The sequence below is a fragment of the Pelophylax lessonae genome, assembly GCF_965119305.1.
Source record: "Pelophylax lessonae genome assembly, chromosome: 3".
NCBI classification, from domain to species: domain Eukaryota; kingdom Metazoa; phylum Chordata; class Amphibia; order Anura; family Ranidae; genus Pelophylax; species Pelophylax lessonae.
This window is the reverse complement of record NC_138770.1, coordinates 396,305,115-396,328,376: the sequence shown is the minus strand read 5'-3', so window position 1 is coordinate 396,328,376 and position 23,262 is coordinate 396,305,115. Positions and strand designations below refer to the sequence as shown.

Genomic DNA, 23,262 nt, shown 5'->3' with positions numbered 1-23,262 from the left:
CACTGTATATATGATAGTGAACTGCCTGATAAAAACTAAATGGGAATAACATGCATGATCCGTAAAATTCATTGAAGAGGTTGCACATGTATAGTAACTACTGGCAAAGTGCAAATAAACATACCTATTATCTTTTTTAAATAGAATTGATTTTTTTCACATTTTTTAGCGTAATAACTTAAAAGATATTTACCTGGGATTTTTTACTTTTACTTATTAAACCAAATACTTCATGATGTCAATGCAAAAAAGATCTACACCGTTTTTTCTTTGTTGTTTTTTTTTTTAATTACCTACAAATAAAAATGTACTGAACTGAAATAAATACATTAAAAAGTTTTGATTGCGACATCTAAAGTGTCATCTGACCCCTACCTAAATGCAACAGCTTCTGGACGACCCCCAAGTTTATTGGAGAACAAGTCTGGAATAAGATTCTAAAAGAAAGCTTTTTTCAGTCTACAAAAAACTGCTGTGAGAAACCAGGGCTTTTATTCTTAAGGAATAGGTACAGGTAGCCACTGTGTCTCAATGGAGAGTGAAGAATCCGGTGAAGTGGTGCATGGTAACCAATCAGCCGATAAATTCAGCTTGTTCAATTAAGCTTTAATAATAAAACCTATGAGAAATAGAGAGGATCAGCGCTCAGATCCTTAAAGATGACGGACCACGCAAAAATAAGAAGGGTTAATGTGTGAAACTCTTAGTAACAATCGTTGTAAAAAATCTTAAAAAAAAACACTGATGCAGTGGTGTAATCAGATCACAATAAATATCCGCAGTGAAGTAAAAGATCCAGTAACAAATGTGGTAAAACTAGTGATACTGCAAGAATCTGATAAAGTCACAATAAATCTCCACGGTGTAATAAAACAATCAATGATCAATCAACGATCATAAATGAATAGAATAAATACATAAAAGATATATAATAGTAAAATTATGCAGTGATAAAGTGTTGGGTAAGTGTAGGGGCGGTGATAAAATACTCAGCATCAGTAGCTGAAAATGTGACAGTGATACACTACATAAAATAAGTATAGAAGATTATAAATCCAGATGTGAAATATAGTGAAGATAATGATGAAAAAATTGGCAATAATAATCCAAATAATCTCAATAAAATATATATATAAATATATTTATGTGTAAATGTATACAGGTGCGGATATACAACGTGAATGAATAAAGTGCTGGAAAGTCCATAAATCAATTTGGTGACTATAAAAAGATGATAACGGTGAATAAATAAAGTGCTCAAATGTCCATAAAAAGATCAAGTGGCTAGAAAGATGAAGTAAAAAATTCCGGTGACAGCCAGGTGCAGTGGTATGTGAGCTAAAACATCCAACATTAGGTGCAATGGCCGGTCACCTCCATTAACCCCTTGAGAAAGTCACGTGGTTTGTGACGCAACGCGCCGGGAGAAGCCGTGGTGACGTCACTTCCGGTCTACGGCCGAGACCAGAAGCATCGGAGCATACCGCATCGGCGGTTCTGTGTTTGTCCTACGCATTATCCTGTATTAAACTGTAAGTGACCTGCTTTTTTGATTAAATTTTACCCTGATTTACTGCACCATGAGAGTTTCCCTCTTATATTTTAATGAGTGAAAGTCCCAGAAAGTGATGGCATATCATGGTTAAATGAGGATATCGCTTAAAAAGGAAAGGACTATACAGTCTTCCATCACTGAAACCCATATATATTATATATATATATATATATATATACACACCTTGAAGCACTGCTATTATTTGGAGAATACCATAAGATTGTCGGCATATATAAGGCATTATACTGATTGGAGAAGATAAAGAGGTCCTATATGGTGAATGATTGCACCTAAAACGCTCATTTGAGTGTTAATGGAGGTGAGCGGCCATTACACCCAATGTTGGATGTTTTAGCTCACAGGTACTCACAGCTAGTAAATAGTTATGAAAACATCAACGTCTGCTATAATATTGATAATCAAAGGCACTACACCAATCCTAGAAAACCTAAAATCATCAAACTTAGTCTGAGAGATAAAGAAGAGGATTAGAGCCAAAGGACATTACATATGAAGTATATTCATCATAAAGTATCTGTGCCAATGTTACATAGCAGAAGCAAAAGTGATTTTTGTATTGCAATAGTAATGCCAAAAAACAGAGGCCCTATATAGGACTTTTATTGGCTCAACTAAAAGTTATTTTAATTATGGCTTTAAAGCTGCAACTGCATTCACTTTTGGCTCAAAAAAAAAATACTTACTTTACTGCCAGGCTTATAGCGAACGATATTGGCTGTCCTGTGTAATTTTTTTTTTAATTACTTAAAAAAAATAAAAGTCGGAAACCTTTTTTACATAATAAGATGTACAGGGCAAGGGGCCATGGTAGAAGCCAGCCCACTTCATAAGAGAACTTTTGAACATTAGCTTTTTAGATGGTACATGGAGCTGACACTTGGGCTTACACCAAAGATATGGCAGCTATTAACAAGCCCGATTCCAAAAAAGTTGGGACACTGTACAAATTGTGAATAAAAACAGAATGCAATGATGTGGAAGGTTCAAATTTCAATATTTTATTCAGAATACAACATAAGATGTATAGACAAAGGGGACAGCTAACCAACAAAAGGATTTTGGAATCAAAGAGTACAAGTATCCACGTCCCAATATGGACATAAGGCTTGTTGGTCCTGATATCGACCCAATCTTCCGTTCACCAGTCCTGGCTACTCCAGCAGCCACCCCCTAGCCCTGTCACGAGATACTACAGGGGACATATACAAGTACACTGTATTTGGTAAGTCCTCCTCCTATTATGGAGCTGACATATACAAGCATGTAATGCAATTATCCAATTTTGATTATATATTTTTTCATTATCCAGAATACAGTCACTTTAAACGTTTTGATTTGGACCCCTATTTGGTGTGGACTGCTCCCATGTCCGCCGGGGGGGTACTAGTCCCAGTCGTGATCCCCTAGGTCTCTAGTTGCTTTTAGAACCGGCTATACAGGTGGGTCACATGTTAGTTGGCGCTTACCTCTGTTCTGACCTACCATTATGAGATTTACTATGTGATATGTCTCTCAAATAGATATGCACTGACTTTGCTTTTTTCTTAAAATTCTAGTAGCATTGTTGATATACATACCCACGTTATTTGCCCCTGAGGAAGCAGTCACCCGCGAAATATGTCGGGCTGGGTTTGGGTTTAGACACCCAGGTCCATCACATCACACCAGACCCACCAGTCATACCATCTCTGGCATAGGTCTGCAGTGGACAGCGTGATCTACACCCACCCTCCGTGGATATTTGGCTCTTCTAAGCCTGTATATTGTATGTACTGCCCAATTGCTCTGTATGCTGTAATATTATTGGTGTTCTGTCAACACGATAATAGTTACTTTTAATGATTTTCTTCTTTACTTCTGGTTTTGTATTAATAAAATTTGTGTATTTTTTTATATATATGTTTGATTTTTTGCTATTTGTCTTGATGACAGTATCCCTTTAAAAGTCCCCTCGGCCCATCCATTTTCCTTCTATACAACATAAGATGACATATCAAATGTTTAAACTGAGAAAATGTATAATTTTAAGGGAAAAATACGTTGATTTTAAATTTCATGGCATCAACACAAAAGTTGGGACAAGGCCATGTTTTCCCCTCTTCTTTTTTTAACAGTCTGCAAACCTCTGGGGACTGAGGAGACAAGTTGCTCAAGTTTAGGAACAGGAATGTTGTCCCATTCTTGTCTAATACAGGCTTCTAGTTACTCAACTGTCTTAGTTCTTCTTTGTCCCATCTTCCTCTTTATGATGCGCCAAATGTTTTCTATGGGTGAAAGATTGGGACTACAGGCTGGCCATTTCAGTACCCGGATCCTTCTTCTACGCAGCCATGATGTAGTAATTGATGCAGTATGTGGTCTGGCATTGTCATGTTGGAAAATGCAAGGTCTTCCCTGAAAGAGACGACGTCTGGATGGGAGCATATGTTGTTCTAGAGTTTGGATATACCTTTCAGCATTGATGGTGCCTTTCCAGATGTGTAAGCTGCCCATACCACACGCACTCATGTAACCCCATACCATCAGAGATGCAGGCTTCTGAACTGAGCGCTGATAACAACTTGGGTTGTCCTTGTCCTCTTTAGTCCGGATGACATGGCTTCCCATTTTCCAATTTTGATTTGTCTGACCACAGAACAGTTTTCCACTTTGCCACAGTTCATTTTAAATTAGCCTTGGCCCAGAGAAAACGCCTGCGCTTCTGGATCATGTTTAGATATGTGGTGCAAGGAAAGGTTAGTGCCGCACTATGGTGTAAACTAAATTTTAACCAAAAGTGCTGCTGTGCATAAATCAAATCGATTTAGTGAATAATACAAGTGAATAACAGCGCAAAAATGGTGTACCCACCCTCGTGGGGTAATCAATGTGTTGAATAATAGTGAATCAAAAAATATTTTATCATAAATACTCTAAAATAACCTCTGGTGGAGTGATAAAAAATCCCAATAAGTGAGCAATCAATAATCAATAATTATATGAATACAAAACCAAACTAAAAAATAAAAATAAAAATAAACCAATAGTCCATAATATTAATAGCAGTCCATAAGAATGTTGCTGCAAGTAGCCAGTGAAAGTTCTATGAAGAAACAGCCAAATAAAGTGCTCAAGTGATGGAAAACACACATATGCCACAATGGTGCGGTGCTCAGAGGTCAGCTCCAGTCCGGTTTGGCGGTTTTCATGCTGGCAGTGTGTGTGTGCTGTGTGGTGTGTGTCCCATCCAGTCGTCGTGCCAGGTGTGGGTCATTTGGACAAGGGCAGACATCCTGTGTTTAGAAGGCAACTCTAGGCAAAAGGTTTAACCACTTCTGGACCGCAAGGATTTGCCTCTTTAATGACCAGGCCATCGAATCAGAGCTGAGCGTCAGAACCAGTCATCACCAGGCTTAACACTTGCTGAGAGAGCTTAGGGGATCCATACTGGTCACCATCCCTGGTCAAAAGGATCTTTTGCCCGGAGTATATACCGGACCCTGCTTGTGAGACCCTTACACCGTAAGGTCTGGGGGTCCACGCTGTCCAGTAAGTAAAATCACTTTGGGGGAGTGGAATCACTCACCATAGCACCGCACCATTGTGGCATATGTGTGTTTTCCAGCACTTGAGCACTTTATTTGGCTGTTTCTTCATAGAACTTTCACTGGCTACTTGCTGCAACATTCTTATGGACTGCTATTAATATTATGGACTATTGGTTTATTTTTATTTTTTAGTTTGGTTTTGTATTCATATAATCATTGATTATTGATTGCTAACTTATTGGGATTTTTTATCACTCCACCAGAGGTTATTTTAGAGTATTTATGATAAAATATTTTTTGATTCACTATTATTCAACACATTGATTACCCCACGAGGGTGGGTACACCATGTTTAGATATGGCTTCTTTTTTGGCCTATAGAGTTTTAGCCGGCAACAGGCGAATGTCACGGTGGATTGCGTTCACAGACAATGTTTTCTGGAAGTATTCCTGAGCCCATGTTGTGATTTCCATTACAGTGGCATTCCTGTATGTGATGCAGTGCCGGCTAAGGGCCCAAAGATCACGAGCATCCAGTATAGTTTTCCGGCCTTGACCCTTACGCACAGATTGTTCCAGATTCTTTGAATCTTTGGATGATATTATGTACTGTAGATGATGATAACTTCAAACTCTTTGCAAAAACTCCTTTCTGATATTGCTCCACTATTTTTCGCTGCAGCATTGGGGGAATTGGTGATCCTCTGCCCATCTTGACTTCTGAGAAACACTGCTACTCTGAGAGGCTCTTTTTATACCCAATCATGTTGCCAATTGACCTAATAAGTTGCAAATTGGTCCTCCAGCTGTTCCTTATATGTACATTTAACTTTTCCGGCCTCTTATTGCTACCTGTCCCAACTTTTTTGTAATGTGTAGCTCTCATGAAATCCAAAATGAGCCAATATTTGGCATGACTTTTCAAAATGTCTCACTTTCAACATTTGATATGTTATCTATATAATATATTGTGAATAAAATATAAGTTTATGAGATTTGTTAATTAGTCCATTCTTTTTTTACTCACAATTTGTACAGTGTCCCAACTTTTTTTTAAATTGGGTTGCAGTTTGGATCATGTTTTCTTTAACATAGAACTGAAATAATATAGATGGGCAACATGCGCCTTCATTTCCAGAAGTACTTGGTATGTTCTTCCGTTCCTGACACTGAGAAGAGTGGTGAGGTGCTAAGGAAAGTCAAATATATATTGCTGCAGATGTTGGGATGAAAGCAACCTGTTAAATTGTCTAAAATGAGCAAAGTACAGATTTTCTTAAATTTCAGTGTTAGGTAATTATAACGTCAGCACATATGCAATATGTGTTCAGGCTAACACAAAGGAGAATATATCTTAAGCTGGGTACACACTGGTGGAAAATCTGCTGAAAATGATAAGTTCGGTCGGAACTAGCCATTTTGTTGGCCCATGTGTACAGCTGTCTGTTCTTAAGACTGGCTTTTGTTAAACGGGCATGATGGAAAGCCAGCATACACCCAGAACCCGATCAGTGCTGCTAGCCAATAGCTGCAAAAACATTGTGTTCTGGTGGGGGGGCAGTCCCCTGTCGGAACACAAGGGCACAGTAGGGAGATCGCCACACTAACATTGCATATGTTAGTACAGCGATGTCTCCGTTTTTTTCTTGTGCCTATCTAATTTTCTACTTTGGTATAAACTAAGAAAAAAAAAAATCCTAGTATATACCCAGCTGAGAGATGATGTTTTGGAGCAAACATCTGACTTCTTAGGTTTCCCGCTTATGACACTATATGCAGTTTTTGTTTTATCTTGAACAAAGCAAATGGAAAATAGAATATATTCAAGCATTCAGCAAAATAAATAGTATGATCAATACTTACAAATCTGAACAAGGCTGACTTTCAAAGCTCTATATTTTATATCAAGCACGTGTATTGATGCCTAAAATTGTGGTTCTGTTTAGCAGCGCCTTGCAATAATTTTTACAATGAGCAGACAGAGTTGTCGTGATGGTTCAGCTGAACTGTTTGCAACAAGAGGATGGATTAACTTGATATTAAGTGTGACAGTTACAAGAAGAAAGTGTGGGTGTATACTGAACTCCGTACACGTGCCTTGAGAAAACAATGTTGCTTTATTATCACCATGAGCAGGCCTTCATTTGTTTCATTATAGTCCAAATGTGGGTATGGAATATTTGTCAGGCAAAAATGTTCCAACACCAGACCTCCCAAGATGCTGACATTTATTTCCTATAAGACCAAACCATTTTGGAAACATCCAGGTAAGCAGTGTATTGAGAGAGATTTAAGCACTGATGTGCAAATGTTCAGTTTCTATGGCAACCTCCACTTTGTTACACAGCAGAGCAAAGACAGCAACAGCAATTATTGAAAATACTTTACTGTGCTTTATTACACTGCTTATGTGTCAGCTGGGTTTGTTTTACATTAGGAGCTAACGAGAAAACTTGAAGTCACAAACATTTAAAAAAAAGGGAAATATATATATATATATATATTTATTTATTAGGGATAGACCAATTATCGGCAAGGCCGATATGCACTTTCCCCGATATATCGGTATCGGCCAGATATTTTTGTGACATCATTCTGCCTTCTTAGGCTGCCTCCCTTGCCTTGAACAGCCTCATCTGGAGTCGGGAATAGTCTCGCGGGAGTGTATCACAGCCATGCACCCACCCACAACAGCCTGGTACCAGCAAGCCACCTACATCCACAGGCCCTGTTCCAGCCAGCCAACCACAGGCCCTGTACCAGCCAGCCACCCACAGGCCCTGTACCAGCCAGCCACCCACAGGCCCTGTACCAGCCAGCTACCCACCCACAGGCCCTGTACCTGCCAGCCAGCCACCCCCAGGCCCTGTACCAGCCAGCCACTGGCACTGTACCAGCCAGCCGCCCACAGGCCCTGTACCTGCCAGCCACCCACCTACCACAGGGTGCCAGCCACCCACCACAGGGTGCCAGCCAGCCAGCCACCCACCCACCCACCACAGGGAGCCAGCAAGCAAGCCACCCACCACATGGTGCCAGCAAGCCAGCCACCCACCACAGGGTGCCAGACAGCCAGCCACCCAACACAAAACTTAAAATGTACAAAATATCGGCCCATATCGGCCGATACCGATACGTTGTGACCAAAATATCGGTATTGGCCCTGAAAAAACCATATCGGTATATCCCTAATATATATATATATATATATATATGAGAGAGACAGACAGACAGACACAGATAGAGGTAGGTCTTCCCTCAATACATTTATTTATATATACAGTACATGGATGTATAGTACAGTACTGTGAAAAAAGTTTTGAAAACTTGTGAAAAATGGTGTAAAGTGAACGAAAATGGTTTCAACCATTTTAATGTTAATGTTTTCATGTATCAATTAAAAAGCTACGGGGTGCATAAACAGAAAAAATCCTAAATCAAATCAGTATTTGGTGTGTCTACCGCTTGTCTTTAAATCAATATTTATTCTTCCACATATACGTGCACATTATTTTAAAGAACTTTGCAGGTAGGTTGTTCTAAACATCCAGGAGTACTAACTAAAGAGTTCTTCTGTAGTTTTAGGCTGTCTTCTAATAAAATCCCTGCCAAACTCAATGATGTTGAAATTAGAGCTCTGTGACAAGGTCCCCTTGTTCTTCTTTTCACTGAAAATAGCCCCCTATAACTCTGTATGTTTGTGGTCATTGTACTGCTGCAGAATAAATCTGGGACCAATCGGATGCCTACCAGATGGTTTTGCATGATGCATAAGTATCTGCCTGTGTTTTTTTTTTTTTTCAAGGAGACCATTATTTCTGACCAAATAACCAACTCCATATGCAGAAGTGCAGCCCGTAACCTGTAAGGCCCCTTTCACACAGGCGGACCGTTCAGATCCACCTATCCGTTTTTCAGGCGGATCTGAACGGGTTCACCATGCATCTCTATAGGGCATCGGATGTCAGTGGAGACATGTCCGCTGACATCCGATCCGTCAAATCTGCATCTGCCCAGCGGATTGGATGGGATCGGACGAGAACGGGCAGACGATCTGTTCCCATCCGATTCCCCCAAAGAGAACAGCGGGACCTGACAGCTGTGTCTCCGCACACAGCGCGGAGACAGAGCTGCCATCCGCCTGCTCAGCGGGGGGATCGGTGGATCGATCCCCCGCTGAGAAAAACGGAGTCCGCCTGACGGACTCCCTGTGTGAAAGGGGCCTAAGGAACTTCTGCCAAGCTTCACTGTTGCCTGCAGGCACTACTTCTGATACCAGTATCCAGGCCTTCGGGGAACACATTACCTTCTGTTACAATTATGTATTTCAAACTTGGACTCATCAGTCCGGAACACCTACTGCCTTCTTTCTGCATACCAGTTGCTGAGTTTCCTGCATAGGTAAATTCGTTGGCATTGTTTCTACACTCAGTGACAAGCTACGTGAAAACTTTGCGCCTTGGTGAAAAAATGATGTGTATCGGTTAGTGTCAGGTGCAGTAAGATGTACACAATTAGCAATACAAAAACCATAAAAAATTTAAATACCTGCTAGATACCAAATACAATGCCACTAATTGCAAAAAAAACTCATACAAATCAGCAATGTGCATACATAAAAAATTAAATTAAATAATGTGAATTACACAGCACAATTACAATCATTCTGTGCCAAATTGCAAAAATGACAAAAAACTCAAAAAGATCCTGAGTGTATATATACATTCAATCCATGGCAAATTACGATAAAATAAATAAACAAGTCCCAGAGTGATCCTGTTAGGCGATTTAGTGCTCTTTGGACAAAATCCTAGTGCTTTATTCCATTCATGCTCATGAAAACCCCACGTGGATATGCACTCACCACATTTTATTGATCATCTATCTCTAGAATGGGCTACTGTGCTTTGTGGGGCATTCCCTGGATGGTGACTGGCAATTGCAAAACTCCTCCTCCACTGTGGCTCATGTAATTACTCAGGAGGGATGGACAACAGAAATGAGGCTCATAGCATAACATTTTTGGGTGATTCATTAGTAAAAAGAGAGGGTTGGAAACACACTCACGTTTTCAAGTACCTTTTAAACCTGGCACCCAGTGTGTACAGCATTTGAGAGCAGTGAGTCCCTGGCCGACATACAATCCGCTTCTGAAAGTGCGACACAGCTCAGTATCCGAAGAGGACGTCAGTGGAAGTTGCGGCACGATGACGCAGATTAGCCTCGACGCATTTCAACCATAAAAAGGTCATCTTTAGGAAGCTACAGTGCAAATTGTCAGTTAAAGCTAAAGTAATGGAGTGCAGTTTCTCAAAAAAATGGCCTGGTCATGAAGAAGTGGAAATCTTCAGTAGGGCAAGTGTTTAAGTTAATACCAGAGCAAAGTGTATCAGAGACGAGAGATGGTGGGGCCTGTTTGTTGCATCTTTACTGCAAATGTTAAAAGAAACTGAGCGATAAGTTGTAAATATACAGTATACATTCTCACTCAATTTTTATCAAGACCTACATGATTTATTTTATTGTAGAAAAAGCACTTCTAATGGGAGATTAAAGCTATCATGAGCCTTGGATAGAAGTGTTACTAGTTGAATATTGCATAATACTGATCCCAAGAAATTAAAATAATTTACTTTTTAGATGTGAAAATAATTGATTCTATGCATATAGGATCCTATATGAAACATTTCACATTTTCTTTATTCCTGTAGGTTAACATTTCTCACACAGATCATATAGTTATATGCAAAGCCTTTACTATTACAGTGTATATTACTATTCTTTGGTCTAACTATACAGCAACAAAACTCTATCAAGTAGAAAAACCAGCAGGGCATTTGAGAATCTATAAATCCTTATGCTAGAAATTACCAATTTTATTTCAGATGAATTGGACACATGTTTAATCAATTTTGCTAAATAATATTTGGAAAGTTGTTTCAGCAGCAACAGTTCAGGCAGCACATACATCTCTAATTATTAGAGACATGATTACATAAATAAACTGATATTATTAACCTCTTCCTGCCGACAAAACACATATATGCGGTCCCACTGCACTGGCCTTTTTTTCTGTGGGGCCACATATATGTGTATCTCCCTTTGTGCTGGCAGCACGCAGCATAGAGACCTGGGTCTCACCAAGAGCCATGGGCCCCGAACTTACGATCGGGACTCAGAACTTCTGATCTCGGGTCAACTGATCGCCATGGCAGCATCTGATTGGCTACCACAGTGATAAGTCACTATGAAGCATGCCCCTGTGTTTCTCTATCTGTAAAAGGAAAGGAAAGATACATTGCGTCTTTCTCTTTCCTTGCAGAGAGGGGAAAAAAAAGTGTATGTAAAAAAAAAATATAAAAAATAAAGAAATAAATACCGGTACCTAGATCAAGGTTTGATTTGTTAGTGCCAGAGTTAGTGTTTGGGTCAAGTAAGGATCAAAGGTCAAAGTTAGGGTTAAAGGTCAGGGTCAGTATATTTGGGCATTTTTTTTTTTTTTTCAAATTAGCATCAGTGTTAGAGCCGGTTCACACTACCACGACCAGAAAGTCGCCCCGTGACTTGAAGAGACTTGTTTAGAGACTTGGAAGAGACTTGGAAGAGACTTGGAAGAGACTTGGAAGAGACTTGGAAGAGACTTGGAAGAGACTTGGAAGAGACTTGGAAGAGACTTGTGCACTACTTTGAAGAGACAGGCGACTTTGTCTGTGGGGAATGCCTGGCTAATCTCTTTCTTCTTCCTGGAAAGTCTGATAAAAAGTCGCTTCAATTAAGATAATTAGGCGACTCCCATTGAAGTATATGGGACAGTCGGATCACAGGTCGCCTCAAAGTAGTACAGGACCCTTTTCTGAAGTCGGAGCGACTTCAGTAGTGCCAATTAAGACGGCACTGGTTGATTAACATTGCTTTTGTTATGTCAAGCGACCTGGGGCTACACAAGTCGCCTCACAAGTCGTGCTAGTGTGAATGGGCTCTTAGTATCAGTAGTGTGTTTTAGTAGGGCAAAAACAAAAAACAAAATGCGCACTATTGCTTCTGGTGCCATGCTACGGGTACAAACAACAAATAACAAACACTCATGTGGTATCGCTGCGATTTTTAGGAGCAGGAGAATTTATTTTGGGTTGTTCTTTGGTGTTCGGTTATGGTAGTAACATGAAACATACAGCTAAACTTTACAAAACATTTTGGGCCAGTTTTCCTTAATAAACATAAAAATCCAGGAGATATCTATAACCATTTACCACCAAATGAAAGCCCAATTTGTCTAGAAAAAAAACAGGTATAATCCACCTGGATACACTAAATAGTTGTGATGATATGTATAGTTTTACTAACACATGTCAAAGTTGCAAAATTGTGCTTAGGCATTAAGATTTTTTTTATTCTTAGGCGTGAAGGGTTTAAGATTTACAGTAAGGAGGTGTCCTATGACACAGCACAGCATAGCGGAGCACAGCTATGGACATGACTGCTATCCCTTATAAGTTACCAGGGGGGAGAATAACTAAGGTACAATACCTTACTGTATTGTTTTAGGGATTCCAAATATCATTAGTATTCTGTAATTAGATATTATATACAATAAAATGCAACACAAAACACACAGAAAAATAAAAGCTTCCCTACACAGTGGTTACAGCAGTTTATGGAGTAGTAGTGGTCAACTTACTTTATATAAAGCCACGACATTACCAATGGGCCACAATATTCTGTGCATGTAATGTTAGGGATTTCAGAATAAGGACAGTAGATGGTTAGAGACTGTGGGCATACTACAGTTGGGTGACCAGATCTGTCCCTGTGACAGAAGCATCCCTAAATTTGTCCCCGCATCTTTAAATTGAATCCTTGGCCTGTGGGCTACAGAGTAAGAATCAGTAAAAAAGAAAAATGTTGCCAGAAAGACTATAGTAATTTACCTAGTAACATTTTTCTTATTGGATGATTTTTCGTATTGGCTACCTGTGCCTGCAATAGAGGAAGGTTAGCTTCCAAGTCCCTGATTTGTTCTGGTCTGATGATGCCACTCACATCCACTCTTCCAGGTTGAGCAGTTTTATCAGCAGGAGGTGCGGGGGTGAAGAGGGGGAGCAGATGCCACACCTTAAGCACAGTGCAGCACCTGGGCATTTGTTTGTGTTGATGAGCTACTATGGGTAACTGGAAAAATAAATAGATAAGTGTCTATTTTACAAGTGGTCAATAACAGAGGCAGACAGAGGGGAGGACATGCTACTACCTGTAGTGCCCCATACTCACACTCTGCATTACTACTGGCTGCTGAACATTGTTTTTTTTTACTTCTGACTCCTGAACTGTGCAACACTTTACTACTGACCTCTAAACCCTGCATCATTAACCACTGACGTCTGAACTCTGCAACACTTACTACTGATCTCTGCCCTAACAGAGAGGTGGAGTAACAGCGTGTGACATCATCCTGCAAGGAAAGGGGAGCCGCGTTTGCATCACGTGAACGACTGGAGCCGGCTTTTCCATTACACAAGCGATGATCCAAGTGCTGGAATTAGCACAGCAGAATGTCAGTTTATTATCTATTGCTTTTATGAGGTTTTTTTAATAAAATATTTCATGCTATATTGGCCTTACAATTATTTCCTCTGGTGAATGGGTATTGAAATATACTAAGGAAAGCTGTGGAAGACTGGAGTGAATTGGTCCCCTTGGGAAAAAGCACTAATGACCCACTTGAAACAAAGGTTGTTTTTTTTCCTTGAAACTCAGGGGTTAAATGATCTGGTGAGTTCTCGCTGGTGTGGAGGGGAAGAGTAGGAAAGGGTATCACAGGTGGAGAACAGCACATAAAATTGTTAGGGCTCTTTCACACGGGCGTTCCTTTTTTTTTGCCCGATCAGGTCCTTTTTTTTTTTTTGTAACGGACACGGATGACACTTGTGTCATCCGGTCCGTATGTCCGTTTTTCATCCCATCCGTTTGCGGATGAAAAACTGACATAATGCATGTCTATGTAAATACGGATGTCTGCGGATGACACCACTGACATCCGTTTTTGCTTCAGTTCCGTTTTTTGAAAGGAAGAAAAAATAGGGTTCTCCTCCGTTCAAAAAAACTGAACTGAACTGAACTGACAAAAAACGGATGTCAGAGGATGATCATCCGATGACATCCGTATTTACATAGAGATACATTATGTCCGTTTTTCATCCGCAAACGGATGGGATGAAAAACGGACATACGGAACGCCCGTGTGAAAGAGCCCTTAAGCACATTTTTGAAACATTTAATTGGAAGAAGCACGCTATGAAAGTCCTTTGACTGGTTGTAAGCACTTAGCACTTTAGGACTGTGGAACTGAGAAGTGTGTTTGCAGCACTGGACACTGCTAATGATTTATATATTTTTTATATTTTAGTTATAGCACTGTGCACTTTATACAATGGTAAGTATATACTACACATATTATTGGGATTGCCTTTTTTTTTTTTTAGTTATAGTATATAAATTGTACATCTAGCTATTAGATATTTATTAATGATATATATATGTACATATACATACACATATTTTGACACCCAAAGGTGTTTAATACAGCAGCTTGTAGGTGTCTGGTAAGGGATGAGTGCAGGTTCATTATTATTTTTTATATCATTTACTAATAACCACTAAACTCTGAGTCACTTACTACTGACCTCTGCGTCACTTATTTCTGAATTCTGTTACTACTGACACTGTTCATTACATACTAGTGCCCTCTAAGTTACTAACTATTGACTCCTGCACTGCATATTAAATACCACTGAGCGCTAAACTCTGTGTTACTTACTACTGACCCCTGCACTCACATCCACTCCTCATACCTGACCTGTCCACTTTAAGCCCCCAGGGAGCCACGTCATGATGACTGCAAATCTCCACCATGTGAATGCCCATTGTTACAAATGTCTGTTTGTTATTCCTATATTGTCATAATTATCCATTTCTTGCTCATGTATTCAAACAATTGCAGCTTACTGTACGTGACAACATACAAGCACAAAACATGGGAGGTCATGGCATTGGGACCAAGGGAACTCACCAGCAGATGCAACGCAATGCCATAATTCAGTAAGTACAATACAGAGAGGGAATTGGGAATTTGTGCTGCAGGAGGTTCTGTCATAGGGGATGAGGGGGCTGTACTGTACTGGAGGGGAACATTTTGCTTGGGAGGCACTCTTTTTTTATTTCCTTTTTACCTTTACACTCAACTGTGCATTACTTTCACCTGGCCCCTGCACTCCTAACTTCAGACCCTGAGCAGAGTTGGCTCAGGTTTAGTTGAACCATACACCCCTTTACGCCCCTCCCACTGCTAGTACATATTGGCCACACCCACCATTTGGTACAGTGCTTTATGCTTGCTGTTACTAGCCTCGCCCCTGCTCCACCCCAATGAAAGTGGGCATGGTCAGTAGTGTGCCTTCAGATTTCATTTTGAAAATCTGGTCACCTTATCAAACTACAGACATACTAAAGTAGTGTTATAAAAGGTGTTGTAGAATATTAAAACAAGTAAAATATAACTATAACGCTAGCAGCGCTAAGGCAAATAGGTTCGTTGTGTGAAACATTGTTTCACACAACGAACCTATTTGCCTTAGCGCTGCTAGTGTTATAGTTATATTTTACTTGTTTTAATATTCTACAACACCTTTTATAACATTTCTTTTGGTATAGCAGCTGCTTTTGAGACTGTGCGTCTTCTTAATATATGTACCTTTGTCGCCATCTATCTATTATCAGATTATTGTGCGCGGGGTGAGTGATTTTATGCAACTGGTTACTCTGGTCGTACATATTTTTACTCTATGTGTTTGCATACTAAAGTAGTGGCTGGAGACACTCAAAAATTGGGGGAGGTTATATATGAGAAATTACTAGAGATGGCTACAACTACAGCAAAGAAAACGCTCACTACTTGCAGATGGGGTTGTAGAGCGTGAGGGCCAAAAGATTAGAACAAAAGGGCTACAGGTTATAGACCAAGGTGCAGAGGTGTTTTGTCAGGGATCAAAAAGATTAACTGATGAATACATGGAATTTAACTGCATATACAGTATGACCAGAATGTACTCAATTCCATACACTGTCATGAAAACTTTTTTTTTGAATGACGTATTAGTCTGTTTGCATTTACAGAAAATACGGACTAGGAAGCATTCCAACATTTAGAACATAAGACAGTATAGTGACAGATAATAATATTTGGTCTCCCCAATGGAGTTCTTCTATTTCTTTCTTAAAAACATGATTGCTTGCCTGGGTTGAATTTATTACATGTCTTTTGTCATTCTGGAGTGCATTAGGGGTTTAACTGATATATTGTATTACAACAAGTTAATTGCTTATCAAGTTAAGAGGGCAGGTCCTTCCTTCCTTTCTTCCTTCCTTTCCTACCTTGCAACCTTCCTCCCTCTTAGCCATGGATTATTGCCTTGGAGAAAATTAATTAAGGAAAAAAAATTACAGTTATTCCTTTTTTAAACCAAATATGCTTATTTTTTGCAATGTGTCTTGTTCCAACCCACAGCAATAGAAAGCTTAACGAAAGTTTGGTTATTATGTCCTATCTACTGCAAACTCTTACACTGGAGTGTAATGCTGGATTACCTCAATACAAGAGAACACGGTCTAATTTTTTTAAGCTTATCTTTTGACGTCAACAGTCTAAATCCAAAAAGTAGTTGTGATATACGACCATCAAACATTCATCTTTTTTTATATATGAAATGTACAGAGCTGGAGCTGTAATGAGTTTTTCTCTGACAATGGTAAAACATTTTATCTGAACTGCTCAACAAGAAACAGAAGATGTAAGTGTTTTAGATAATATTTCTATATCATTTTTGCTAGCTGTTATTGCGCATTATGAATATTCAAATGGTAATGATTATGGTTTTTTGATTACATAACTCCATGCTCAGAATACTTCTAGCTGTTTGTGTGAAAAGGAAGATGCTTTGGCATTCATATTAACTTGCACCTCTTTCTGTTGCATTTGATGTAAAGGTGCTCAGTATTAACAGCCACTGGAAAATGTCACAGCGCCTCATTAAATTCTTAGCGATTTCCAGCAATGCCTGATCATCTTTAAAAAAAATGCACAGGGAAAGAAATAATTATCAAGTTATGTAATAATCTTAACGCATGGAAGTTGCTTCAACGTGTTACAGAAAAGAGGTAGAGGAATTGTACAATGGACACATGCCAATGCTATAATCAGAAAATACCAAGAAATGAGAAAGAGAGGATAGAGAGCAAAGAGGCAGAGAATCTTGTTGTGTTGCTGTAGTGTGTACGTCAGTCATGAATAAATGTATCTTAATAATCAAAAACAGTGATTCAGGCAAGCCTTGAAGGTAAACCTTTGCCACTTCTACCTAATATGGAAAAACAAGACATATAGGGGTTGATTAATTAAAGGCAAATATACTGTGCACTAGGTCCAGAGCTTAGTAAATAAGGTAAAGCTTCACTTTGCAAAGAATACTCAATCACATGTAAGGAAAATAAAAAACAGTATTTTTGGTGAGTGGATGATATAAATCTGCAGAGCTTCCCCTCATTTCAGAGCTTTCTCTCAGACCTAGAGCAAATGCACTTGAAGCACAATGGCAGTGTACAATCTATTTGCCTTTAGTAAATCAACCTCTCCCATTACCACTAGGATTCTCTGGGGAGCAAGGTAAAATTCAGCCAGTGCATACCACATACCTCATCCCTTGCCTCATGCATATAGGAGTCCCATTGTAAACTAGGGGTCAACCAATATTTTTTCAGGGCCGATACCGATTTTTCAGCTGATAGCCAATATCAGGTGCCGATATTCTGTACATTTAAAGTTTTGAAAAATAAACACAATTGTCTACACAAATCTGGTATAAACTGAACATGTTAATGTTTATTAAAATTGTAAACAATGAGGGCTCGTCCCCCACCCCCCTGCTGTGGGTGGGTGGGTGGCTGGTATCCTGCTGTGGATGGGTGGCTGGCTAGCAACCTGCTGTTGGTGGGTGGCTGTCTGGCACCCTGCTGTGGGTGGCTGTCTGGCACCCTGCTGTGGGTGGCTGTCTGGCACCCTGCTGTGGGTGGCTGGCTGGTTTGAACAGTGCACCATGCTGTGGGAGTGTGGGTGGGCGGCCTGGCTCCCTGCTGTGGGTGGGTGGCTGCTGGCTGGCGTGTCCTCTCTGGTCCAATTCCGCTGTTCCGTGGCATGCACTGTCCGAGGCGAGGGAGGGGGCGGCCTTTGCCCTTTCCAGGTAGTAGGAGCCAGGACTCGGACTTTCAGAACACTTTCAGGCCCAGTGCCCGGAGGCGCGCGGCACAACATACGTAATGATTTAGTGTATGGCGCACTGGGCCGGCAGTGCACTGCAAACCTGAGTCCTGGCTTCTACATAGGCCGATGAAATAGTGGGCCGTGGTGGGGAGAGACCAATATCGGTAATATCGTTAAGTTTGTGACCGACACAGATTATTTTAAAAATGTGAATGTCGGCTCTGAATAATCGGCCACACCGATAATCGGTCGACCAATATTGTAAACTGCACACAAGATGGCATTGGGTCCCTATCAAGCTAGCCTACAATTTATAAATATTCTAAACACATGCTGGAGAGATTGTACCCCGCTTGGCACGTTCCTCTGTATATGTGAGAATGCCCCAAAATTAAATCATGCTGCAAGTCTACATGTCGGCTTATCGGCGACATTACAGAAAATGTTGCATTAGACAACCCCCTGTTAATTCTATTTCACCTAATCTTGCTGACCAGAGAAGGGAATACTTTTTATGAAGTTGGCCAGCCTAAACATATGTTGCAATGTATGTGAATCAAAAATCCCAGTTTTTATGCAAAGTTTGCTAGAAATGAGTAAGGATGTATAGCATCGGGCAAGGGGTTGATTAAGATTTTTTGGTGTTGAAGTGTTCAAAACACTTCAGCCTCTGATGGGTAATATATATGTGCAAAGCTATTTGGATTTGAGCACAAACATATCTTCTTTCAATTACAGTGCAGGTTAGGGACCAAACTCAAATCTGTAACTCTACTACAACTGTGTCTTATTTCCCCATATTGGCATTATATCTACTGAAACAAGTAACCCATTTGCATTTTGCAGAGTAGAGTAGGGAGGATATCATATAATTGATAAGAGGCATGGAGGAGCTCAGATATGTGGATATGAGGAAGGATTAGCTAAACTGTCATTTATTCTCTTTTAAGAAGAGGCAATTGAGGGGAGAAATGATCTCCATGTATAAATACATAAGTGGTTCATATAGTGAACTTGGTGATAATCACTTTCAAGTCATCACAGAAGACAAGAGGGCACTCCTTAGTTCTGGAGGAAAAGAGATTTAACCTCCACATATGGAATGGCTTCTTCACAGTAAAAGCTGTGAAGATATGTAACAGATTCTACCAAAATTTAGTTCTGGCAAGGTCAGTAGATTGTTTTAACAAAGAGCTAGATGCATTCCTAAATACAAAAAAATATAACTGGATATTATTATTAGGTAACAAAAACCAGGGATAGTTGATCCAGGGAATAGGATTGCCTCCTGGGGCATCAGGAATGTATTTTTCCCCCCGTTGGACCAAATCGGATCATGCTTTATTGAGGCTTTTTGCCTTCCTCTAGATCAACGGCGGGTATAGGATTGTGTATATGGAGGTTTTCACTTTGTTTGTTTTTATTCTTTTGGTTCAGCTAGATGGACTTTTGTCTTTTTTGAACCTGACAAATTATGTAACCCATTCATCTATTAAACATTACAAGCACAGTGTCACCCCACACTTAACCACTTGCCTACTGGACCAATTCTGACTTCTCACATACATGTAAAAAAAATAATTCTAGAAAATGACCTAGAACACCCAAAAATTATATATAAATATTTTTTAGCAGAGGCCCTGTAGAATAAAATGATGGGTGTTGCAAATTTTTTATGTCACACAGTATTTGCGCAGTGGTTTTTCAAGAGCAATTGTTTTGGAAAAAATAAACTTTAATTAATTTAATTGCACACAAACACAATATAATACCCAATTTTTGGGGTAAAATAGAAAAGATGTTTTGCTGAGTAAATAGATACCCAACGTGTCACGCTTTAAAATTGTGTACACCCGTGGAAAGGCGCCAAACTACAGTACTTAAGCAGCATCCACCTCCTACCAAACTATGGTACTTAAACACCATCCCCCTCCTCACCCCCCTCCCCAACATACTTAAGCCCAAACTTGATCCAGGGCTGTGCACGTCTGTAGCGGCTCTCCCTGCTCTCACTGGCATTGATGAGGCAGTAGGAATCACTGGCTGTGTCCGTGTCCTTGGATGCAGGCAGCGCTGCTCATGATCGAGCCTGCAACTGTGCAAAAATAGGAAGTGGATTTCTATAGTTGCACACCAAGAAGAGGAGGAGCCAGGGGCGCTGGCTGGGGACCCGTGAAGAGGAGCATTAGGGCCACTCTGAACAATTACATTTCCCAGAGCAGGTAAGTATGGTATATCATGTTTCTTATTTTTAAAAGAAAATGTTTTGACTTTACAGTCACTTTAATTAATGTTGCAAAGGGATTAATCCCACTCCATTAGAAACAAAAGCAACCTCCCTCAATTCAGGCATAGATCACGAAGGCTCCATTTGCACCTGAGCATATCGTTTTCAGGCGTTTTTTGGGAGTTTTTGGGGGGTTTGTCAGGCATTTTTTCCAGGCGTTTTTTGCAGGTGTTTAGAGGCAGGCTTTGACAGCTAAGAGAAAAGATAAGAGGAACTGAATTTATTCTCTCTTGAGAAGAGGACATTAGGGGGGGATATGATCAACATGTATAAATACATAAGGGGTCCATATAGTGAACTTGGTGTTGAGATATTCACTTTAAGATCAACAAAGTGGACGAGGGGGCACTCTTTATGTCTAGAGGAAAACAGATTTAGTCTCCAAATACGGAAAAGTTTCTTCACAGTAAGAGCTGTGAAAATGTGGAATAGACTCCCTTCAGAGGTGGTCCTGGCTAGCTCACTAGATTGCTTTAAAAAAAAGGCCTGGATTCTTTCCTGCGTGTACATAATATAAATGGGCACTAATATTTATAGGTAAAGTTGATCCAGGAAGGAATTTTTCTCCTCTGCTGTAGGAAATTGGATTATGCTTTGCTGGGGGTTTTTACGCCTTCCTCTGGATCAACTGCGGGTATAGGATTGTGTATATGGGATTGTATGGTTGGGTTTTCTTTACTTGTTTTTGTTTTTATATTGGTTAAGTCAGATGGACTTTTTTTTCAACCTTACTATGTAACATTTAACAAAAGCACTTGAAATCTGCCAAGAAAGAAGCCCATGTACTTTTTGAGCTTCAGGCGTTTTGCTTCAGGGAACAAAACGCTCATATGTGAACAGGGGCCATTGAAATTAACAGGATTTTGTTTGTTGGGGATTTTGTGACTTCAGAGATGAGCGTTTTACAAGCTGACAAACGATAAGGTGTGAACAGGGCTGAAGATCAAAAATATAGCTGCAAAGACATAGGTCAAACTTTGACAAGTCCAATATGATATGATAAGTTCTACTATATCTGGGTAACATAATTACATTTTACCTCTTCAGATACCAAGGCAACATTGCCTGGAACATTTATACTGGAAAAAATATCATGGGTAGAGAAATTTTTCTGTTAGATACTACATTTTATGTGTACTCTAAACCAAAGTTTGCTTTTTCCACAGATTTGCATGGTCCTTTATCACCTCTCAGAATTCCCCACTTTTGCTGTGTTAGGTTACTACACAATTAAAAACACATTCTTTTTGTTCAAGAACCTTTAATTCAAAGATTGCAGAAAGTCATCCATTGTAATTTGTTAGATCCACTGCTGTACTACCTACTTGTGAAATTAAGATTTTTTTTTTTTTTATTATTATTGAATTTTTGGTTTACCTGTACAATCACAGGAAATCAGAGGAGTTAATATTCTTAACTACTTGGTTATGTTGCCACCTTCAGGTGAATGGACACTGGCCAAAAAAGGCAGAAATCCTCACCCAACTAAGGAAATCACCTCAATCTATAACTGGCCTTTGCAGTAAGGTGAACATGGAAGGGAAATGCACATCATAAACAAACAAAAGATTTCCCAGCACACTTACCGACCAGCCTGCAAAACAACCAAATTGGCCCCGACAGTTCACGTTAAAAACAGAGGGTTTTGATTGCACACATTTGCAAATATATGCGTAAGCCACAGTGCCCATACCAAGGGACCTCTCTATATACTGTGGTCATAACTCATAATTTCCATAGTATGAACACATAAGAATGAATAGATTAAGGACAGGTATGCCTGGAGGGAGCCCACCCCTCCTGAAAATCCTCACCTTAGTTCAGCTAAGCTTCAGTTTTGTATCAAGCAATGAGGAACACAAGCAAGAGGGGAGGGATCTTAGCGTTTGTGATGTACTCCTAGAAAAGGATTTTGTAGGTACCCAAAAATACTACTTTCTTAATTCATATATCACAAAACTCAACAGCAACAGGACAGGATCCTAAGCAGCATGACTGCCTGCCCCCCCCCTTTGATTGACCGCCATGGCATTGCTCGACTGCACCCTCATGGAAAGACCTAAAAGCAGACAGACCAATGTATGAGAGCTAGCTAAACTGCGCAAAGGTCTAGGATGTTGATTGGCAACGTCTGCTCCTCTGACATCCGTGTTCCCTGAAATTAGAGGAGTTTCTCCAGAACACGCCCTAGCCTAACAGGCTGGCATCCATTGTCAAAACCTTCCAATTCATCGGAAAAAAAGGATTTCTCTGCATCCAACATCTGCATAAATAGCCACCATTCCAGAGCCAACCTGGTCCTGGGAGTCAGATGCATCAGCAAATCCAAGGATTTCTGACAATTGTCCCATACTTATAGGATATGGAACTGGAGAGCTCTCAAGTGAAACTGGGCATATGGGACTACATTGAATGTGGCTACCATTTTCCTTTGCGCTCTCATGAATGCCTGGAACACCAAGCACCTCAGGAACTCCACCTGAACTAGAAGAAGCAAGCGTTTTCCGTGAAAAAGAAGAGCATTATCTAGATTAAACCCACGTACTGAAGGAGTTGAGTGGAA

General features: G+C 40.0%; 1 protein-coding gene across 1 annotated transcript in view; it reads right to left on the bottom strand.

Moving 5' to 3' along the window:
- The window catches only part of FIG4 (FIG4 phosphoinositide 5-phosphatase), a 448,851-nt gene that overhangs the window by 300,206 nt on the left and 125,383 nt on the right, over nt 1-23,262 (bottom strand). The window lies entirely within an intron of this gene.